This window comes from Gopherus flavomarginatus, chromosome 12 (assembly GCF_025201925.1).
Source record: "Gopherus flavomarginatus isolate rGopFla2 chromosome 12, rGopFla2.mat.asm, whole genome shotgun sequence".
In the NCBI taxonomy this organism is placed as follows: domain Eukaryota; kingdom Metazoa; phylum Chordata; order Testudines; family Testudinidae; genus Gopherus; species Gopherus flavomarginatus.
This window is the reverse complement of record NC_066628.1, coordinates 51,495,923-51,519,752: the sequence shown is the minus strand read 5'-3', so window position 1 is coordinate 51,519,752 and position 23,830 is coordinate 51,495,923. Positions and strand designations below refer to the sequence as shown.

At 55.7% G+C, this 23,830-nt stretch overlaps 1 protein-coding gene across 26 annotated transcripts in view; it reads right to left on the bottom strand.

Moving 5' to 3' along the window:
- RBFOX3 (RNA binding fox-1 homolog 3) overlaps positions 1-23,830 on the bottom strand; it is a 433,745-nt gene that overhangs the window by 20,060 nt on the left and 389,855 nt on the right. The gene's annotated exons all lie outside the window — the stretch shown is intronic.

Here is a 23,830-nt window from a genome sequence, read left to right as displayed (position 1 = left end):
CAGCCAAGGCACCGAACACAGCGGAACGGACTCAGAGGGAACTGGACAATACCCAGCATCACAGAAGAGGCCCTGAAATGGCTTGCGGACCTATTGCTGCATCTAGAGAGTGTTGCTCTGCACAGCCCTGGTCTGGGTCTCACTTGCTCCATCAGCCCTCTGGCCCCTGCTTTCCTGAGCCAGCAGTGTGGTAGCACCGGGAACTGGCCTCAGACTCACCAGGAGCCACTGAATACGGGGAGAGTGGTGACCCACAAGCTTTGGTGCAACTCTGAATCTGGTGAAGGTCAGCAGCCCCTGGCTCCTACTGAGCAGGGTTCCTCAGAGAAGTCAGTCTGCACATTCCAGAGAGAGAAACTAGGGCAGGCATCAACTTGGGAGCAAGGGAGAAAGCCCAGCTGCTCTGGCATCATCGCTCCAAAGAGGATTGCAGAGCATCATTACCCATGATTAGCAACCACACTGCCCGGTGAGTCAGGCACCCAGGGGCGGGGGGGGGGGGGGGGAAGGGTGGAGAAGAGGAGAGGAGAGGAGAGGAGAGCCAGTGTGATGGAGTGAGCAGGGAGGGGAGGAAGGGGAGAGATGTCAAAGGGCATCTTGGCACGCAAGGCAGATATCAAAGAACTGATTAGTCCCTTTGCTTTAACTTACCCAATTTACCCTCATTCTTGGGGCAGGCAGGGGGAATTCTCCGTCCTGTGGGGCCAAGCCCTAGCCTGACAGATGCAATGACTGACCACGAGGGGCTAGAGGCTGGAGGAGGGGGTGGGAGAAGGCCTGCTGAGAGTGGGAGGTAGGGGGCACCAGGCTGGCCCCAGGGAGAGGGAATGGAGGTGATAAGTGCCGGCCCTGGGGGTGTGCTTCCCTTGCTGCTCTTGGAGGGTGGGTGTGTCCGTCACTGGGGAATCCTCTACCTGGGGTGGAATCTTCCCAGTGCGGGGGGCTCTGCTGAAGCTCATCCCCTTAGCCGCCCTCCCTGCACCCAGGGCGTGCCTGGGGCCAGCTGGGGTCCTCCTGGGCAAGCTGCACTGGGGCAGGGCTCCACAGCTCTCCCTGCCTGGGCTCGTCCTGGGCCCTAGGGGGTCCTGTGGTGCCTGCCCAGCTGCAAATGTATTGGGAAGCATAAATAAATGCAGCAGCCACTGAGTCTGTACCCTGTCTGGGGGTCTGCTCTATTATCCAGATGAGGAGTTCAGTGCAGGGGCGGAGCAGGGGCCGTAATGCAGGCGCTTGGGGGGGCAGGGGGGGAGGCGTCGGGCTGGGGAGAAAGGAGCATACTCCTAGGGAGCTTATCATCAGTTCCTGCTGGAGTGGAAAGAGCCCTTCGCAGCAGGCGCTGCGCTGTGCTCCTCACTCAGAGCTGCCCAGGTGAGGGTGCTCCCCAGACCCCATCCCATGCTCGGGGGCTGTAAGTTAACATACCTGCCTGTCCCGCCCTTATGTCCCAGCTCCCAGCCATGGGACCCAGCAGGTTCCTTGTAGAGTGGGACCTGAGATGGGAAGGGGGGCTCTGGGCTCCAGGCCACTCTTAGTATTGATTCCTGGACAACAAAACTACTTGACCAGCTGTGCTAGTGCACCCAGAACCCAAGGCCCACCTTCGCCAAGGGCCTCTCCGCCATGGTCCAGCACCCGCTCCCCTGCCCTCTGCACACACATTCCTCTGTCCCCCCATGTCAATAACCCCATGCTGACAGACAAACGCGGCAAAGCCTTTAGCCAGCAAGCAGGACACAGCTTTAGCACCCCAGCCAGCAGTATCTCTGCTGCTGTGTGCCTGGCTTGGACTGCGGACACAAGCTCCTTCATTGTGCGTGGGATCCATTTACAATGCAGACAAGATGTTGGGGAGGGGATTCATAGACTCTAGGACTGGAAGGGACCTCGAGAAGTCAGCGAGTCCAGTCCCCTGCCCTCCTGGCAGGACCAAATACTGTCTAGACCAGTGGGAGGCGGGTGGGTGGGCAGGGGAAACTTTAGCTGAGGCTTCCCCATTACTGGGACCTTGCACTGGCAACTGAATCATTAATGGAGGAAGTTGAGACCTATAACCCAGGGCATTGTAGGTAATGATATGCAAATCCAGTCTGACTAAAGATCTGCAAGTCATTCAAATGCTTAGGGCTTCTTCCTCCGCTGACTCAGCCACTTGCAGCTTCCTAGGGATGCAGCCAGACCCTTGCCAGAGTGGCCTGAGTTTCAGGCTGGCAGCACCGAGGCATCTTGGAACCTGCCAACAACAGCCCTAACATCAAGCTCCAGGCTACACTGTGACCCTCCGGTGCATCTTCAGAGGTGTCCTTGGCAAAGTCTCTGTTCCCTGGCTGCTGAGAGCTGCTGGCACTGCAGTGCTGCATACACAGGGCACATGCCATGCTTGGGGAGAGATGGCTCTGTGAAGTGTAGACTATTACCTGTGGGCCTAGGACAAAGGGCCACCTCCGAACACTGGAAGATTCTGCTTGCCATTTCAGGGAAGCAGGCTCCCGAAGCAGGAAGCAGAGCAGGGTGTGGGGTGAGGGACTGCAGAGCTTGCAGGCACTTTGCTCTAAGAATACCCTGCCATGGAGGGCTGGGGCTAGCCTGCGGAGTTTTTCATCTCGGGATTAGGCAGCCAGTTACCACACTCAGCTGTTGCCAGATCCTCCCACAAACCTGTCTCGGATGGGACCGACCCACATTTCGGATCTAGTTATATACCAAATACCAACTAGCGTGTCCGTCAAAAGAAGCAATGGCCATGCAGTTAGTTAGGACTGAAAATCCAGACCTTGCCCTCACTTGTGCCCCTGCACTGCTGGGCACCAGGATGGCCAGTGAGTTAATTGCACTGCTGAATACCTTCCAACACAAAGAGCTAGCCAAGAGCCGCATGGTTTTCAGGACAAAACCAAGAGAATCACAAAGTCCTTTGCCATTACCAGATTCAAGAGTAAATCAGATCGCACCAGAGTTTCCTCACCTTCCTCCTAAGTAACATGCAGAGAAAACTGCCACAGTTCAAGCCCAGGGCTTGTAGGTCATTGCTCCAGATGGAGCAGATGGAAATGGGATGCCCCTGACTGGGGCAGGGCTCTGTCTCACTAGGGAGTCTGTCTTCCCCCACCAGCTAGGAGCCTTGTGTCCAGTGAGGAAGAGCTGTGAGCAGTGTCTGGAGGAATACCAACACTACCCAGTGCACAGGGCTCTCAGGAGGGGCAATGGGGCCTCTGGCACAGCACAGTCCCATGGGCCCCAACAATGTGGCCCAGGCCAGGAGCACAGTGCACTGCCCGGGGGGCGAAGCAGACTCCAGAGCCTGCTCCCCGCTGGAGGTGCAGCAGATTCTGTGAGCTCCAGTGCTCGGAGAACACTGCCAGACATTTGAGACAGCTGGCAGGGGCCAGTGAAAAGAAAAAACAGTGTCTCGCTTCCTGAGCGGAGTGGGGCTCATGCTAACATAGTCTCCGTGACCCCGTCTGACAACGCCTGGCTCCCAACATGGGGGGACATGGGGCCTGTGTCATCATCTCAGGCACAGCAGAACAAATCCAGCACCACTCTGCACTACCAATAACTGGGCACATTACTACAACCAGCAGCTGGGGCACAACCCAGTGCTGGTAGCTGCTAAACCAGCCAATGAGGGGGTGTAGGTCTGGCCAGACTGCCAGGCAGGTGCTCTGAAGATACCAACCCGAGAAGCCTTCAGTCACCTTCCCCGCAGGACAAGCAACTCACACATCACAGCCTCTGCACACAGGAAGGGGAGCAGGCTCAGCAAACCCTACAGTCCTGCTGGCCCCTGACATGCCCTGGGCCCTTGAGGACGAAGCCCAGGCAGCCGGCCCCTTCCCACCTTGTTTGTCAGGTCCTTGCAGTGGTTGGACCAGCCGGAGGCCCTGTGCCCCGAATCAGCAGCAGTTCTGTAGCCTCAGGGTGGTGGCAGGGCTTCACCAGCAACCTGCTTTCCTTTCCCCATCCCAGCATCACTTCCCAGCACCTGCTGGGCCAAGCCGTTGCTCAGGCTGCTCCTCACCACAGCTGCCATGAAAGGCCACCTCAGCCCATGATAGGGTCCAGGCTTGGCTCTCCGAGGGCTTTCCAGGTGGTACTTCCATGTTGGGCCAGACTCACTCAGCCCAGAGCATCTTGTTCAGTGGGGATAATCCAGCCAGCATAGCTCAGAGCAGGGTCTGAGCCCTGGCAGTGCCACACCCAGAGCCCCTGAGGTGAGGAACCTTCCGGTCCCTGAAGGGCACTGGAGAGCATGATGAATTCTCTGCCAGGGACATGGCAAGGGCAGGGCAAGCTGAGGGGCAGAGAGTGAGCTGGGATGCATGGAGCAAGGGAAGCACAGGAGCGTGCAGAGCACAGATTGGGAAGCGGCCCCACCTCGGCAGGTCCCCAAGGCTGGCGTCCAGCCAGCCTGTCTCCTGACAGCCGCATTCATATTGGTTATTAATTAGGGCTGTCGCAGTGCTTGTCATCCCAAGTATTATTTCATTCAGGGCCCATTAGGTTCCCCTGTTTTGCTGCTTGCTGTCTCTGGTGCTGCAGCAGCACTGATCTATGGTTCCTCTGCGATCCCTCCCACCATTCATCCCCAGGCACCTGACAGACAGAAGGATGGGGAGTCACACACCTGCTCAGTGAGCTCTGAACAGAGGAGGGGGCTCCCTCACTCAGGGATAGAAACACAGGGGCCTGCAGGAAGAGGGAGGCTGAGGGATCCCAGAGGGGAGAGACTTGCAGGAGGATGGGTGGGGGGACTTCGGTGGGAGGGGAGGGACTCATAAAGGGTGAGTGGGGGGTCCTGGGTAGGAGGAGCGGCCTCACAGGGGATGGGTGGAGGTCCTGGGTGGAAGGGGCGACCTCACAGGGCATGGGTGGGGAGGGGGTTTCAGGTGGGGGGGAGGAACTCAGGGGATGGGTGAGGGTCATGGGTGGGAGAGGGCGACCTCACAGGGGATGGGTGGGGAGGGGGTTTCAGGTGGGAGGGGAGGAACTCACAGGGGATGGGTGAGGGTCATGGGTGGGAGGGGAGACCTCACAGGGGATGGGTGGGGAGGGGGCTTCAGGTGGGAGGGGAGGAACTAACAGGGGATGGGTGAGGGTCATGGGTAGGAGGAGCGGCCTCACAGGGGATGGGTGGGGGTCCTAGGTGGGAGGGGAGACCTCACAGGGGATGAGTGGGGAGGGGGCTCCAGGTGGGAGGGGAGGAATTCACAGGGGATGGGTGGGGGCTTCAGGTGGGAGGGGGGGAACTCACAGGGGATGGGTGAGGGTCATGGGTGGGAGGGGCGACCTCACAGGGGATGGGTGGGGAGGGGGCTCCAGGTGGGAGGGGAGGAACTCACAGGGGAGGGGCGGTCCTGGGTGGGAGGGGAGACCTCACAGACGGTGGGGGAGGTCCTGGGTGGGAGAGGCGGCCTCACAGGGGATGGGGGAGGTCCCAGGACAGAAGGGAGACAAGTGACAGTTTAGCTAAGCGATGCCCATTCACATCACTGGGAACCTGGCCACTTCTCTGCTCCCCATCGGCTGCACTAAAAGTTTCCCTCCACACAAACTGCTTTGCACAGGCTGTGCTCCAGGAAAGGCCACATCCCACAGGAAACCCAGAGCTTTCACCCGGCTTCATCCAGAACTCTGCAGTCCCCTCCTGCCCCCCAACACCCTCAGTGTCTCCTCCAGACCCCCCAAAGCACTACACAGATCACTTTCCTGAGCTGGCGCTCTGAGCACAGCACCCCTCTCTGCCCATGCTGCCAAGGGCACCCCGTATCTGCTTCCCCCAGGACACAGAGTTCGTCCACATGGCCCTAGCACGTCTCTCCTCTGCCCAGGGCTGGCTCCAGATTTTTTGTCACCCCAAAGAAAAAAAAAAAAGGCCGGAGTGCCGCCCCTTGAAAAGTGCTGCCCCAAGCACTGCCTCTGCCTGCTGCCTGTAAGACCCCAACAGGCTGCTTGTGGCCAGGGCATGGGGCTGGGAGCTCAAGCCATTAGCACTGGGTTAGTCAACGGTCCACATGCAACACCCTGGGTGTTAGAGCAGGGCTTGCCCTTCTCAGCTTCTGGCACACAGCAGTGATAGCAGTGCCCTGGTCTGTATGCTGCATATGGGCACTCTCTGTGCCAGCCCCTAGCACAGAGCAGGCAGCCGAGTGCCCTGGTCTGTATGCTGCATATGGGCACTCTCTGTGCCAGCCCCTAGCACAGAGCAGGCAGCCCTAGCACCACAAACGCATTTTAAGATTAAAACACTTCTGGAAAACAAAGGGTTCACAAGCCCATTTTCACACCTGCCTGGAGCAGACCTGAGGTCCTGACTTGCCAAGAGGGGCGAGATGGGGTGTCCGTATGTGTAGGGGTAGGTAGAAATGGAGGAGGGCATGCATTCCAGGCACTGAGCCCACAGGATCTGGGCCAGGAAAGGAGCAAGAGAAGGTGGTAGGGTGGGGAGAGACAAGTGAGGGCAATAGGTAGGGTGAGCTGGGAGTTTAACAGGGATGAAGTAGGGAGGGGCGTGACGGACAGTGAGCCAACTGTGACAGCCCAGGGGATGGGCCTGACTTCCATACTGTATGGTTTGCAGAGAACCCGCTGTGCAATAAACCGACCACTCCTGCCAGGAGCTCCTTCACAGGCCAAAGAGACAGTGCTCTGGAGTGTGCATCCGAAGAAAGACACAAGGTGATCCAGGCGAGGAAAGAGGAAGGAAGCCAGAGAGAGCAGGAAAAGCACAAGGCACTAGAACAGCAGCAGGCCCATGTGTCAGGGGCTAATGCGAACAGAGCAGAACCCAGCTCTAGGGGGAAAGTCTGGGAGCTGGACACCCAGAAAGGCCTGAGATCTGGAGCTGGGGTGATAACACAGCTCCAGCCATCCTTGTCCTTCAGCTCCCAGCTCAGGGCTGCGCAGTGCTCTGAGCTCGATGTCAGCTTTACGGGCTGAGCCTCAAGGCTTTGCTGAGCCATGAGACAGACAGACACACCAGCAGACTGTCCCTGGCAGTGAGGGCTGCACCCCAGCATCACAGGGCGCTGGGCCTCTCTAATAAGCAGGTTGGACTGCACCCAGCACGTCCCTCTCCTGGTGTGAGCGCAGGGGATGCTCCCGGATGGCAGCTTGGATGGTGATTTTCTGCATTTTCATTAAAAGATATTCTGATTATTAATAGCCCATGGCCCTCATTTAATAAATGAGACAGGAGATTAAACACATCACCTCAGACAGAGCTCAGAGACCTAGCTAGAACTGAGAGCCAACAGCTATCAATTCATCTTACCACTCAGCCAAGAGAGGGCTCCCAGAGGGGCTGGGGGTCATGCCCGGGGCAGCAGGGCGATAGAGCCCTGGAGTGCTGGGCAGGCCTGGGCAACATTTGGCTGTCAAGAGGATGCCCAGGGGCATGCCCAACAGCGCACAAGCTCTCATGTACACTGGTTGTGCCATAGTGGGCGTTCACCCCCACACAGTGGGCTTCTCACTCATCTTCAAACACAATTTTTGGGAGACACTGCCGGGGCTCGAGCCCAGCCCTCCAAGTGAGCAGCCATGTTTGGAAAGGCTGGCTGGGTCGGCTGGAGCAGAGTCATGCAGAGGTCGAGATCTCCTCACAAGGGGACAAGAAGCCCCTGAAGGACACAGCCCTTTGGGCCTTGCTCAGCTCTGCCTCCCCTGTATCCTTGCTTGACATCACGGAGTACCAGGGCTGGGACAGGAGAGCCGTGTGGCACAAGAACCCCTCCTGAGGTGCAGCCTGGTGGTTAGGAAGCCAGCAGAGCCAGCAGCACCTCCTGGGCACTGCTATGGCTGGCGGGTGAGACAGCATCCAGCCCGGGGGCAGCCCCCAGCACCACAGAGGGAAATAGGTCCCTCGTCCTTCTCCCACACCTCCTGGCAGATGGGTGATCCTTCAAGGCCCTTCTGCACCAGGCCGGCGGCCAGGCGAGCACAGCTATATCCCAGCACCACAGAGCATTCGCCTTAGAATCAGGGTTCTCAAACTGGGGGTCGGGACCTCTCAGGGATTGCGAGGTTATTACATGGGGGCTCACGAGTGTTAACCTCCACCCCCAATCCCGCTTTGCCTCCAGCAGTTATAATGGTGTTAAATATATAAAAGTGTTTTTAATTTATAAGGGGGGGGGTCGCACTGAGGCTCGCTATGTAAAAGGGGTCACCAGTACAAAAGTTTGAGAGCCACTGCCTTAGAACAACAGGGCCCTGGGCTGGGGACACGAGGCCAGCTGGGAACAGGGGCCCAGTTCCAAAGAGCAGGTCAATGAGAGGGTGGGGCAGCTTGGGTGAACCATCGCAGGCACCGAGGGCAGCGCAGAGGGAAGCTGGGGCAGGGGGAAAGTTCCAACCACAGTGCTGCTTACTTCCCAGCCCTTCAGGCTCAGGACAAGTCTCTGCACTCCCCACTCCCATTCTCTCCCCACCACCTGAACAAACACAACATGCCCTCCACTCCCATGCCTGGCCTGGGCAGTTCCTCCCCACCCACTGTGGGCTCCCTTCCCCCATCGAGTCCGTGAGCCCGCTACTGTGGGCAGAGGAGTGCCAGCTATGAGAACTGGGTGTGTGGGGAGGGAAGGTGAGAACCCCAGAGGCTGGCTAGGAACACAGGTAATGGGTTGAGAGGCTGCCATGCACGACCCACGCGGGGGCAGGAGGATGCCCCTCATGGGTAGGGCTTTTATCCATAGTTCTCATGGCAGCACGCTGGGTCCCAAGCTCTGGGAAACACTCTGCCCTGCGTTGGAGAGGAGTAGTATGGGGGTTGGCGAAAGGTCTGTGATGCCCCATGGTGGTGTGGGCACTCCCACGCACAGGCAAGCCCTGTTGTAACCCAGCCTGGCTGGCAGGTACGTGGAACAACAGGAAAAATAGAGATCAGACTTGTTCCCGTGGACCCCTGAGACCACGCTCCACTTAGAATCAAGAACAGACACAGTCGCTGGACCCAGGAGAATTGAGAGGAGGCAGCTTCTCCCTAGCACAGCCCCCTGCACTCATCCCCTGCTTGGCCTCCACTTCCGCCCGAGCACGGTGCTGCACCGGGGAGCCCTACGGAGCAGAAGCTGTATTGCCCTGGAGCTCACAGTCCTACTGTCACCTATTACCCTTTGTCTTCCCTGCATTACATCTGGAGCTGCATGCGGCCCCTGCCCAGACTGCTGCGCGGCAAGGCGGTCTCCCTGCCCCGCTCACTGCAAGGTGAGAAGTGGATCTAATCTTTAGCTGATTAAATGTCCCTCATTAACGAGTTTCTTTAATTAATGAAGTTCTTGTGTTTGCTCCACTTGCTTTATCCCTGCTACAGTCTGCCTCCTCAGCACAATCCAGGGCCATTGCCTTTCCAGGAATTTAGCGCGTGGGGCCGGTTCCTGCCGATGGCGCACTTTGCTGATGATTCCTGATAGCTTGGGGCTGACGATTCCATTTTAAACCTTTTCTCGTTTTTCAAAAATCACCCTCCACAAGTGGAGAAAGGGCCTGTGCCATTAGCTCCATGGCAATGCCCACAGGAACAAGGGGGCAGGCCTGGGCACCTTCGGCGGCTGCTCGGGGCTCATCCCCAGGGACGCAGTTTTGGGTCCTTTGAATGGTGCCTCCCAGGCATGTCACCACTTGGTACTAGGCAGCTCTGCAGATGCTGCTGGGGCCTGAAGGGATAAGCAGCCCAATGGAGCTCTGAATTAGCCCATCGCAGCTCTGGTCCCCAGCTGCTGCAGCTCTCTGACCCAGAGACCGTGCTGTGCTCCCCAGAGACAGGCTCATTTCCAGCTCCGCAGCTAATGAACGGCATCGCACCTTGGGCTCGACCCAGTGAAAAGCCAACATTGGGCAGCGTGCAAGTGCCCCCTCTCCTTTCTGCTATGCTGTCTTAGGGGTGAGGCTCTGCGGCTCCTGGGGGCAGGGCACTGCTCCATAAATGAGCAGCTTCTTAGAAACCCAACTCCCTTCTGAGTTCCTACGCAGAGCTTGATCCTTCCTGGCCCAGACAGAGTTAAAGTGGGAGGAGTGAGGGGGGCACAGCTAGTGGCAGGGGCAGCTAGCTCCCCACTGCTTTTCCTGGCTTGGTCAGTGTGACGAACTGGGAATGTTCTTAATGTTTGCTCTGAATACTGTGTTGGTGCCTCAGTGTCCCCATGGCAGTTTTTAAGTATCTGGCAGAGCAAAGGGCCAGTGCACCTAAATGCCTGACACTCTGTCTCCTAGCAAGTGATGGCCTGGGCCCCTCCCCTGCAAAGGTGCCAGCTGAAGGTGTTGGAGACAAAGGGATCAGGTGACCTCCTGGCCCGGGAAAGGGGCTGGGCACAGGAGGAGGGGCTGGAGGGGTTGTTAGTCGGGAGTTGGCTGGGGATCAGGAGTGAAGTGCAGACATGGCTGGTCTGGTTCACTGCCCCCCAGAATGGACCCAGCCGAGGGGTCCAGTTCGCTGTATCAACAAGCTCTGTTTTAGACCCTGTTCCTGTCATCGAATAAACCTCTGTTTTCCTGGCTGGCTGAGAGTCACGTCTGACTGCAAAGTGGGGGTGTAGGACACGGTGGCTTCCCCAGGACCCCGCTGGGGTGGACTCGCTGTGGGAAGCGCACGGAGGGGCAGCGGATGCTGAATGCTCCAAGGAGAGACCCAGGAGGTGAAGCCGTGTGAGCTTCTTGCCCTGAACAAGTCTGCTCCAAGGGAGAGGAGGCTCCGCAAAGTCCTGACTGGCTTGGTGGGGAGCAGTTCCAGAGCATCGCCCGGGGACTCCGTGACAGTCAGCAGTGTCCTGCCCCTGCGAAAGCTCCTTCTCCAGGTCAGCAGCAGTAAGGAGGGCACCGTTGCCCTGGGACTGGCTGCTGAGTGCCGCTCCCTGCCTGGCTCTCTAACATGCTCACGTGACTTTTCGAGGGCAGGACAGGTGGTCCCCTTTTGATGCCTGTGGCTGTGCCTGGCCCAGCCTGGGAGCTCTGCTGGATTACAAAGCTGCTCATCAGAATGCTCCATTCACTGGCCACCTGCCTCTAACCTCAAAGGACAGGCAGCAAGCAAAGCACAGGCCTAAAGCTTCCTCCCTCCCTTCGCCAATATTCCAGTCTCAGGCGGCTCCTTGCATTGCCTGGCCTGCCCTATGCCATGCAGGGAAATGCTGAACCTCCTCCGGAGACTCAGGGCCAGTGCCAGGGCCGGGAGCGCAGCCCAGCACACCCCTACATGCCCTCAGAGCCAGCGCTGGTGAATGCTGCGGGCTCCATGCACACAGGGGTTCACAAGCTGAATCCATAGGCCTCCTGGCTGCCCAAGGCCCTGGATGGCACTCAGCTCAGGAGCCCAATAGCCCAGGAGTTCACTGTGTGTGAGGGGGAGAGGGGGGTGCCAGGCACAGCACTCCCCTTCCCCACTACTGAAAGCTCTGCCCATGAGACCCACCTCAGAGGGGACATGGCCTATCCCATGCCAAGGCAGACAGCATGAGCCTGGCTGTGTCCAAGTGACGAACAGCCTGTCAAATTAATACCTGCTGGGAGAGGCTGAGCAGGCAAACTCCGCAGCGTCCCAGCATTTGGAATCAGACCTCTGCCAGGTCTATCCACTGCTCTAACCTGTCCCATTTCCCCCAGTGCGACCAGAAATGCCAACACTCCCTGTACAGCCTGCTGGGCAAGGCTGGGACTGCCCTGGCTACGGGGATTGGGGACCCAGCAGCCTGCATTCCCTCCCATCCCTAGAGTGCCTCCTTCTGAGCTATGCCCCGTGCTGTTTCCTTTCAGGCTCAGGAGCAGAGATGAGACAGGAGGTTTGGAGAAGTCTATTCTGATCGTTAGGAGCATGGCGGATAAAATCTGATTAAACAAAAACTTTGATTTTTTAATTTAAATTAAATACAAGTTTATTTTTTAAAAATAAATCTATTTAAAATTACATTTGAAATTGACAACCTATGTTGAGTCCTAAACTTATTATAATCTAGTAAAATGTAAATTGTATACAAAGTAGTATTATGCAGTCCATGTTTGCTGCTGACGTTTTAAAGAAAGTAAGATGCTGAACTGGTGGAAGCCACTGGCTAAGAACCTGGAACCTGAGTTTGCTAAAGGGCTAACCCACGTTTTAACAGCAGTAGCCGCTTCTGCAGGTGCTGAGGGAATATTTTCTTCATTTCAGTTTATTTAACTAGATCAGTACAATGAGTAGTTCATTCAAAGTTAAGAAACCAGTTGGGAGTTGAAAGAGCAGGGAGGCTTGTGTTCCTCATCCAAGCTGTGAATGAAAACTAGGTGTGAGAAAAGACGGTTACTCACCTTTGTAACTGTTGTTCTTCGAGATGTGTTGCTCATACCCATTCCAGTTAGGTGTGCGCGCCGTGCGTGCACGTTCGTCGGAAACTTTTTACCCTAGCAACACTCGCCGGGTCGGCTGGGCGCCCCCTGGAGTGGCACCGCCATGGCGCCGGATATATACCCCAGCTGACCCGACCGCTCCTCAGTTCCTTCTTGCCGGCTACTCCGACAGTGGGGAAGGAGGGCGGGTGTGGAATGGATATAAGCAACACATCTCGAAGAACAACAGTTACAAAGGTGAGTAACCGTCTTTTCTTCTTCGAGTGCTTGCTCATATCCATTCCAGTTAGGTGATTCCCAAGCCTTACCTAGGCGGTGGGGTCAGAGTGAGATGTTGCAGAATGCAAAACTGCTGAGCCAAAGGCTGCGTCATCTCTGGACTGTTGAACCAGAGCATAATGAGAGGCAAAAGTGTGGACCGAGGACTAGTTAGCTGCACGACATATCTCCTGGATGGGTACATGAGCCAGGAAGGCGGCAGATGAAGCCTGAGCCCTGGTAGAATGTGCTGTGAGGTGGCTCGAGGGAACATGAGCCAAGTCACAACAAGTATGGATGCAAGCCATCACCCAAGATGAGATCCTTTGTGAGGAGACAGATAGGCCCTTCATTCGGTCTGCCACAGCGACAAAGAGTTGGGGCAATTTATGAAAGGGTTTTGTCCACTCGATATAAAATGCGAGCGCCCTACGGACATCTAGGGAGTGCAACTGTTGCTCCCATCGTGATGAGTGTGGCTTCGGGAAGAAGAGCGGAAGGGAGCTATCCTGGTTGACATGAAAGGCGGATGCCACTTTAGGGAGGAACGCCGGGTGTGGTCGCAACTGCACCTTGTCCTTGTGAAACACAGTATACAGTGGATCCACCGTGAGAGCCCGAAGCTCAGAAACTCGTCTGCCTGATGTAATGGCTATGAGGAAAGCTGTCTTCCAGGACAGGTATAGTAGCGAGCAGGTTGCTAACGGCTCGAACGGGGCAGACATGAGTCTGGTTAGAACCAGGTTGAGGTCCCAGGTTGGGGCGGGGCGTCGTACTTGGGGGTATAGGCGCTCCAAGCCCTTGAGGAACCTAGAAACCATAGCGTGCGAGAACACGGAGCGGCCACTCTCCCCTGGGTGGAAGGTTGCCAAGTGTGCCCTCAAAGATGATACCGCTAGGCTCTGCTGTTTGAGATACCAGAGGTAGTCCAAGATGGTGGGGATCGAGACCTCGGTGGGAGTGACATTCTGTGTTTCGCACCAGCAGGAGAAACACTTCTACTTGGCCAGATATGTTGACCGAGTGGAAGGTTTCCTGCTACCCAGGAGTACTTGTTGTACTGAGGCAGAGCAATGTAACTCTGACTGGCTTAACCACGCAGCAGCCATGCCGTGAGGTGAAGAGACTGCAGGTCTGGGTGGTGAAGTCTGCCGTGGTTCTGAGTTATGAGGTCTGGGTGAAGAGGCAGGGTAATTGGGTTGTCTATAGAGAGGTCGAGCAACATGGTGTACAAGTGTTGCCTGGGCCACGCTGGAGCTATCATGATCAAGCGAGCTCCGTCCCTGCAGAGCTTTAGCAGGACCCTGTGAACCAGCGGGAACGGTGGGAAGGCGTAAAGCAGTTGGCTTGTCCACGGTATCAGGAGAGCGTCCGAGATCGAGCCCTGGGAGAGGCCTTGGAAGGAGCAGAACATCTGGCATTTCCTGTGCTCGCAGGAAGGGAAGAGGTCTATGCGGGGAAATCCCCACTTCTGGAAAACAGAATAAATAACGTTCGGACGAATCGACCACTCGTGAGACAGGAAGAATCTGCTGAGTTGATCCGCCAGAGTGTTCCGAACCCCTGGGAGAACGGACGCTACCAGGTCTAACGAGTGGGTTATACAAAAGACAAAGAGTTGGATGGCCTCCTGACAAAGGGGGGAGGACCATGCCCCTCCCTGCTTATTTATGTAATACATGGCTGTTGTGTTGTCTGTGAACACTGAGATACAATGGCCTTGTAAGCGCTGTTGAAATGCCTGGCACGCAAGGCAGACTGCTGTCAGCTCTCGAACATCGATGTGCAAGGCCAGCTCCTGAGATGACCAAAGGCCTTGAGTGCGAAGATGTCCGAGGTGAGCACCCCAGCCGAGAGATGACGCGTCCGTCGTCAGGGACATAGAAGGCTGGGGCGGATGGAACGGCATTCCTGCACACACCATGGAAGGTGTCAGCCACCAGTCGAGGGAGCCTAGGATGCTCGGGGGAATGGTGACTATCATGTCTATGGCGTCTCTGCCCGGGTGGTACACCGAGTTGAGCCAAGATTGGAGAGGACGGAGGCGTAGCCTGGCGTGTTTGGTTACGAACGTGCAGGCAGCCATGTAACCCAAGAGACCGAGACAAGTGCGAGCCGAAGTCGTTGGAAAGTTCTGTAGGCTTTGGATAATTGTTACCATCGCCTGAAACCGAGTCGGTGGTAAGCAGGCTCTGGCGAGATTGGAGTCCAGGATGGCCCCAATGAAGTCTATTCTCTGTGCGGGAACCAGAGTGGATTTCTCTGTATTGATCATCAGGCCTAGATGTGTGAATAGGTCCTTGACGATGCCTACATGATGGGTGACTTGTGTCTCGGAGGTCCCTTGGATGAGCCAATCATCCAGATACAGAAAGACGTGTATCCGGCGGCGGCGGAGGGAGGCGGCGACTACAGCCATGCACTTTGTGAATACTCTTGGTGCTGTAGCGAGGCCAAACAGTAGGACCGTAAACTGGAAATGCTGACGGTTGGCTACAAACTGGAGATACCGCCTGTGTGGAGGATAAATAGCGATGTGAAAATACACGTCCTTCATGTTGAGGGTGGCATACCAGTCTCTGGGATCCAAGGATGGGATGATGGTCCCCAGGGATACCATGCAGAACTTCAACTTTATCATGAATTTGTTGAGTTCTCTCAGGTCTAGGATAGGTCTGAGACCTCCCTTCGCCTTGGGGATTAGGAAATAGCGGGAGTAGAACCCCTTCCTCCTTTCGTCTTCTGGTACTTACTCTATGGCTCCCATGGTAAGGAGCATCCGCACCTCTTATACAAGGAATTGCTTGTGAGAGCGGTCCCTGAAGAGGGATGGGTGGTGGTGGAAAGAGGGGGGAAAATAAACTGGAGGTGGTACCCAAGTTCCACCGTGCATAGGACCCAACGATCTGAAGTTAGCTGGGACCACGCAGGGAGGAAAAAGGAGAGGCGGTTGGAAAAAGGAGGGAAAGGATCCTGGAAAGGAACTGGTACGTCGTCCTCAGGTGCACCTTCAAAAGTTTGGCTTTGGCCCTGTAGGTGGTTTGGAGGGACCCTGATTCTGGCCCCCTTGGGGTCCAGACCGCTGTCTACGATTGCCTCGGCCGCGCCCTCTGCTGAAGTCCTCGTCTTGGTCTAGGTGGGGGATAAGGGCGGTGAGGCTGGGGACGGAAGGACCTGTGCTGAGTCACCGGGGTGTGCATCCCGAGGGAGCGCATGATGACCCTGTTGTCCTTAAGGCTCTGTAGCCTGGGGTCAGTCTTTTCAGAGAATAGGCCTTGACCGTCAAAGGGCAGGTCTTCTATGGTGGTTTGTAACTCAGGTGGAAGGCCTGACACCTGAAGCCATGATATCTGCCTCATGACGACACCTGAAGCCAGGGTCCTGGCTGCGGAGTCAGCTGCGTCCAGGGAGGCCTGGAGAGAAGTTCTCGCCACCTTCTTCCCTTCTTCCAAAAGGGCAGCAAACTCTGGGCGGGAGTCTTGGGGAATTAACTCCTTGAATTTCTCAACCGCTGTCCAGGTGTTATAATTGTACCGGCTGAGCAGGGCTTGCTGGCTTGCCATCCTGAGTTGGAGGCCCCCAGTAGAGTATATCCTGCAGCCCAATAAGTCCATGCGCCTAGCCTCCTTTGATTTTGGAGCAGGAGCTTGCTGGCCATGGCGCTCCCTTTCACTGACTGATTGCACGACAAGGGAGCAGGGTGCACATACGGGTACTCATACCCCTTAGAGAGTACCATGTACTTCCGCTCATCTCCCCTGGCAGTGGGCGTAATAGAGGCTGGAGATTGCCAGATGGCATCGGCGTTTGCTTGTATCGTACGGATAAACGGCAAGCCCACTCTTGTGGGGGTGTCAGCTGACAGGATATCCACCACCAGGTCCTCTATCTCTGGGATCTCCTCCACCTGAAGATTCATATTCAGGGCCACCCATCTCAGGAGGTCCTGATGTGCCCGCAGGTCAATTGGAGGAGGGCCTGAGGAGGATGTCCCCGCCACTGCTTCATCTGGAGAGGAGGAAGAGGAAAGGCCAGGGACAAGAGGGTCCTGCGTGGGCTCCTGTTCTTGAGTAACATCAAGTATATATCCAGCGCCATAGCGGCGCCACTCCAGGGGGCGCCCAGCCGACCCACCGAGTGTTGCTAGGGTAAAAATCTTCTGACGAACGTGCACACGGCGCGCACACCTAATTGGAATCGATATGAGCAAGCACTCAAAGAAGATGAGCTTTACTAGTTCTAAAATCTTTAACGACATGGTGACTGGGAACAGTCAGTTCAGTGCACTAACTACAGATGATACTGCCTCTGTTTAATGCATCAGATAGTTTTAGATGCAAAACTTGTGTTGATAAACTTTTTTCTTATGTATCCAACACATTTAAGGTAGTTTTATTTAATAAAAATATAAAATACTGTTTTTGTGCTTTTCTAATTGAATTCGAATGTCCATCTGTGATAGGACATGCCCCCACACCGCTGATAGACAGGCTAACAAGGCTTCCTGCACCAGGCAGCGCAATTAGGCGCATCTACAGAACATGCACCCCTGGAAAGGGGAGCTTAAAAAGGTGATGCTCGCTACTGCAAGGAGAGGCTGCCAGTGAGCTCCAGTAACCCAGCCTGGGATAGTGGCTGGCCTTACCTCCCCTGTGCCCTTGTTGGGGGGCAGACTGGCTCTGCAAGCTGGGTATCGGCAAGGGGCCCTGGCAGGCTGCTCCCCGGGACTAGAGGTAATTAGTCTCAAAAGAGACCCCAGGAATTAACTGAACTTCTGCTAGGAATGCCCAGGTGTGGAGAGCGTCCTGAACAGTAACTCCTCACTTAAAGTTGTCCCAGTTAACATTTCATTGTTAAGTTGCTGATCAGTTGGAGAACATGCTCGTTTAAAGTTGTGCAATGCTCCCTTACAGCTGCCTGCTTTGTCCACTGCTTGCAGGAGGAGCAGCCTGTTGCAGCTAGCTGGTGGGGGCTTGAAACCAGGGTGGACTGGCAGTCCCCTTATCAGCTCCCTGCTCCTCTAAGTTCCCTGCAGGGCAGCCGCCCAGCAGACTAGTCCCTCCCACACTGCTGTGTGCTGCTCCTGCCCTCTGCCTTGGAGCTGATCCCCGGAGACTCCTGTTTGCTGTGGGGGGTGGGGAGAGGAGGGGGGCTAATGTCAGGGTGTCCCCCTCCCCCCTGCTCCTGCACCCCACTTATCCCCATCTCCCTAGAGCTGGCGGGGGGGACACACAACAGGGCTCAGGACAGAGGGAGCTTCCTGGCAGCTGCTGTCTCAACTTGCCGATCTACTTAAAGAGGCAGTGTACTTAGAGTGGGGTCAGCCTAGTTAAAGGGGCAATGCACATCTCTCTCTCTCTCTCTCTCTCTCTCACACACAGTGTGTGTCTCTGTCTTTCTGCCATGCTGTCTCCCCTCCCTCCATTTGTGCTGCCTTGTGGAGTATGAGGCTACATTAACAACGAGTTAACCCTTGAGGGCCTCAGCCGAGTGCTAGTTTATCCTTTAGCAGCAAGGCATTCCCTGGGAAATATCCCACCCTCTTCCACCCTCTGACTTCACCACCTCAACCAAGCTTCACAATCATCATCGCTATGTACCAGTATTAAATTGTTTGTTTAAAACTTATACTGTGCATGTATACACACACACACACACACACACTTGGTCAAGCCCATGCTGAGGGTTGGCCAACTACATTAGCCACACAGAGCTCAACACAAATTGGAAGTAAAAAACCAATCATCCACTAGTAAAAAGTTAAGCTACATAATTCCTTAAATAGATGATACAGATACACTATACTCTCTGCTTAGCAACAAGCACCATATTCAGTGCAAAGGCTGTGTAATTAGTTGCAAATCAACATGTTTGAGTAGTTCCAACCTTTCTTTAGGACAGGGGTCTCAAACTTCCTTGGCCCCCTTCTGAGAAAAAAAATATTTCCCAACCTCAGGAGGGGAGACCGAAGCCTGAGCCTGCCCAAGCCCAACCACCCTGCGCAGGGGGGGTCAAAGCCAAAGGCCAAGGGCTTCAGCCCAGGCAGGGGGCCTGTAACCTGAGCCCCGCTGCCCAGGGCTAAAGCCCTCAGGCTTCAGCTTCCACCCCAGTGGTGGGGCTCAGGCTTTAGCCCCAGTGTTGGCGGTCGGGCTTCAGCCCCGGGCCCCAGTAAGTCTAACGCCAGACCTGGCAACCCTATTAAAATGGGGTCGGGACCCACTTTGGGATCCTGTCCAACAGTTTGAGAACTGCTGCTTCAGGAAAATAACTAAGAAGTACAAATGCAAAACAGGATTAAAATCAATCGTTTGAATTCAGATTTCCTCCTTGACGACTTACATCATGATTAAAATCAGTGGTTTAACTTGCTGCACTCAGGATGAAACTAGAGTGGCTTTACCAGGGTCTCCACTGACCCAGGCCATAGAACTCCTGCTTGTAAAGGTTTGGGTCCTTCACATTAAACCTGTTCTCATCTGATGAGCATTTGAAATACTCTCTGTATCCAGGAGGACTGACTATTGCAGCTTTTCACCAGAGCCTCGCAGAAAACACAACCATGCAGTAAATAAAAACACGATTTAGCCTGTGACACTTCCATTTAACAACCCCCTCGGCTTCTCGGTAATGATCCCCCCCAGTCCCTGTGCCTGGGGGGCGGGGGTAATGAATGGGCAGTTTGGGAAGGGGTGGCAGGAGATGGCCGGAAGAGTTGCACCGTGGTACATCATGACTGAGACTAAAGTGAAAAATCAATGTTTAATTGAATATGTTCTGTGAGCAGCTCCTGCTGCCCCTCATTGCTGACTAATAGAATCTCCTGCCGCGCTCCCGCTCCCCCCACTGATGGAGGTGGATCATCCCAAACGTGAAATCACTTCCCTTCCCCAGATTCAGGGCAGAAATTAACCTGTTCCTACCCCTCCCCTGGGGTGCTTCCCAGGAGAAGGGCTGCCCTCCCTAGCGCTCATGGGAGCTGTTCGGAGGTGGGACGGGGTGGTGTCCTTGAGGGTGAGATGCCATGGGGTGTTTAGAAGGGCATTGGCAGCAGCACCCAGAGCCATTTCGATCTGTATGTCTCCAGTTAAACGGGATCACACATTCACTGAGTCAGAGAAAACAGCCCCCCCTGCCCAGGTCCCTTCCTTGCGAAGAGGGCTAACCTATGGCAAAGCAAATGGTAAAGGGGTCTCCATCTGCCTCGAGCCAGCCCTGCCAGCAGCGACTTGCCCTGCAAGGTGGCCTCGCGGTGTGCAGAGCAGGACCCCTTCCCAGCGATTAGCTTCCCAGGTACTAGCTGTGCACAGCAGCTCCCAGCGCAGGAGCCCGAGGAACAGGACGGGAGGCCTCCGCCCAAGCCAGCCATGGGTTTGACCAACAGAGTCGCTATGCGCAGGCCTGAAGCCCAGGAGGCCAGACAACAGTTGCACACTCTAGCCTATAAATGCCTCAGTCCATAAGCACTCAGAGGTTCCTGGCTCCGAGGCCTGTGCTCAGGCACCACACTGCATTGCCTCCCTCCCAGCAGAATATCGTGAACGCCAGCACTGAACGGAGACAAGGAAATCAGGAATTCAGCCCTAGAGCGGAGTGTGGGAGAGAGAGGGATGGGGTGAATGTGCAGGCAGTCCAAACCCACCACAGCTAAGCCACACACCACAATGACAGGGTTATTTGGGATTTATTTCTACAGGACCTGTTCGCTGCACTGCCATCACATGCCAGACAACTGCTGACAGCAAAGCAGGAGCACCCAGTGGCTCCCAGCATGCGGCCTGCCAAGGAGAGGCAGGGAGACCTGGGCCAGAGGCATCAGAAGTGCATTAAATGGTGAACCAAGCAATGCTGAAACTGGCCACCACAGGCTCAACGGCTTGGGCAGTGAAGCCTAAAAATATACAACCCAGCCAGGGGCAACCACAGGCACCGGTGGAGTAGATAGACCCCTCTACCTACACCTACACACACACACAGCCACGGCTGTAGGTTCAGCACAGACACACACAACATTACTATATAACCCCTCTGCAGGGACAGCACCCCCCCCCCCCGGTAGCAGTGTCAATACAGATGATAGGAAGAGTGGTCGTGGGATTCTGGAGGCCTGGGTTCAATTTCTGGCTCTTCCACCAACTCCCTATGTGTGACCTGAGCAAGTCCCAGATCCCCGTGTCTCGGCTCTGCACGTGTACAGAGCTGACCAGCTCCTCCGAGTGCCAGGAGATAAGCTCAGTGTCTGGGAGGTCATCAAATGCTGTGGGGATGGTACGTAGCTAGATGCACACCACATGCGCATACCCTGCACGGTTATGGGACACTGCAGGAGAACCTGCTGGAGCCCATATGCAACCAGGCACAGCATAGTGTCCGCAAGGGACTTCCCATCACCCAGCCCTGAGAGCCGCAGACAAACATCCAGGGGCAATGCCCCACTCAGCCCTAATTCTCCCATTGTACTGATATTTCCCTGTGGATAAAACACAGGGCACAATGATCAGCACCGAGAGATCCCACTCCCGCTGAAAGGGAAGACAGGTGGATTGTCTCCAGAAGGCTCTAGGGAACATCCCCCCAGGAGAAAGGAACCACTGGTCCTGTGCTCTCCTGCTTCTCCCTGCCCGGGTCTCAGTAACCCAGGAGTGAGATGAGTCAAGCTGGCACAGTGGAGGGATATATTATCCTGTAGAGTCCAGGAGGCCAAGTGCCATCGGTTGAATTAGTCAGGGCCCTGGCTAAGGAGGGGGAAAAGAGAGCATAACAGATAGCATAGCTCTGAGAACCAGGCCCCTCAGCCAGCAGCGTCTTCTGACCGAAGCCAGGAGAGCAATCACTGAGTGTTCTCACAGAATTCCCAACATCTCCTGGACAAAACATCTTCAGCATTATCACCCTCATCACACATTCCCTAAACATCTGCTACTGTAGCTAGGTTCCACTCCGGAGAGCTTTGTAATAAACACATCCCCTGCTGGGGCACCCAGTGTAACCGAGCCCTCAGCAACCATCTTTGATAGCATGGCTCAGGGGCTCTCCCGTGAACATTTCTCTCGGCCCACCCAGGCTACACCACACACTGTTCCAATTTCCTACCAGTCACTTGACAGCTGCTGTTGGCACCTCCTTGTCTTTCGGGGGCTGTCTGCACCAAGGATGTGCCCAGCGCTCTGCTCAGCACTCAAGGGTCCATACTGCAGGAGCAGGGAAAGTTCTCCTGTGACCACTCAGGGCACATCTGCACTGCAAAAACCCTGTGGCAGTGAGTCTCAGAGCCCAGGTGACGTGAGTCCAGCTGGCGCTATGAGGCTAAGAATAGCAGTGTAACGTTACTGCTCAGGCTGCAGTCTGGGCTCTGAACCTGGAGTGGGGATGTGGGGGTGTGTCTCAGAGCCCAGGCTCCAGCCCGAGTGGGAGCGTCTGACACTATTGTTCCAGGCTCTGAAACTCGTTGTCATGGGTCTGTTTTGCAGCCTAGATGCACCCTCAGGGGCCTGCTGCTTAGTGGAGCTGGTCTCCCAGCAGGGGGCAGCGCTGTGGGCTAGCTGACTGCCATTTTCCTGGTGGGTTCTATTCCCAGTGTCACCCCCCAGGCCTTAGGATGGGAAGTGGGGAGACAGTCAGGACTGCACGGCACCCTTTTCCCAGCCCCAGGTGCTGCAGGACTGTGGGCATAGGTTCTCCCTTTCTTTGCTGCCATACTTGGGCACATGCTGGACAGAGGGCAGGGCACTGCCATTGGCATGGCTGGCTGCACAGGCATGGCACACAGACCGCATGGTGGTGTCCATGCTTTACATGCTCTGATTCAGCCTGCCCCAGAAACATCTATGATTCCTGCTGTGTTTGACCCACAGTGAAGCCACAGGTGAGGTTTGTATGCCCAACACAAAATCAATTAACTACAGAACTTGGTCCAAAATGTCATGGGCAATTTAAAGGGGGGGGGAGTTTGCCTCCCTCACTTGACCCTCCTCGTCCCTACTCAGGCGCCCCGTCCAGCAGCCGAATCCCCTGCCTCATGAGCCCCTCCAGCCACCCTCTCCAAATCTGAGTGAGTGGTATTGCAAGCTGGTGAATGGGGCTGCAGTGCCACTCAGATTGGGCCATACCTGAATGGCACTGTGACCCCGCATGCCAGAACACATGGTTACTCACTCAAATTTGGCCCAGCTGCCCCTCTGTCATAATGGAAGGGTGGCTGGGCCAAAACTGAATGGCATTACAGCCTCATGCTCTGGGTTGCAACACCACTCACTCAGACTTGGGCTGGCCACCATTCTCTCAGCGGCTGAGCCAAATCTGAGTGGTGCTGTTGCCATCTGGCAGATGGGGTTGCAGCAACACACAGGCCTGGCCTAAAAGTGATCGGGTCCTGGCCCTGGCCCTGGATCTGGCTCTGGCTCTGCAGCCAATGCAAAAGGTTAATTTTCTTCCTGACAGGCAGACTGTGCTCAGTTCTCTGCCCTCCTTAGGAAGACGTGATTTGGTACGTGCTGCCTCCCAGGCAAACCTGGGACAAACCAGGAATGTGCATCCACGGGCCTCTGGAAGCTGCCAGTGGGAATGCAATGAGAGCAGTGCCCTGCGAGGCTGTGGGCCTCTCTGGGCTCAGCCAGCTCAGGAGAGGAGAGACATACTCCAGTCCTGCCCTTGCCAGAGGGAAGCTGCCTCACAGCACCCCGAAGCCTTCTGCTGCCACGTGACAGTGCGCTGTGCCATTGCGAGTGGGGTAACCAGATAGCAAGTGTGAAAAATTGGGACAGAGATTGGGAGGGTAGTAGGTGCCTATATAAGAAAAAGCCCCAAATATAGGGCCTGTCCCTATAAAATCGGGACATCTGGTCACCCTAATCGCAAGTGTTACCACAACAGGAACTGACCAGGCTCCTCAGCACTGAGGATGGGGCAGAAAATAGCAGAGAGCAACTGGATCCCCAGGGAGGGAGGGCCAGAGTGCGTCTGATGGTGAGGCTGAGCGGAGATGAGAGCAAGGGTGAGCCAGGAGACAGAGAGACCTGGGAGTGGCACAGAGACACTCATATTATCAAGGCTAAAATCTAGCGCTGGGTCCTAAGCCCCAAGCAGCACAGGAGACAGGAGCATAGAAAATTCCTATGCAAGCTGCAAAAACAAGTGTTGTGCAGGAGGCCCAGGCAGCCAGATACAGATCACATGTGTGATGACCTCTGTGCACACCACCCTTCTCCTGGCTAATTCCTGCTTCCTTGTCAGGTGTCGCACTGTGCCCCCATCTCCT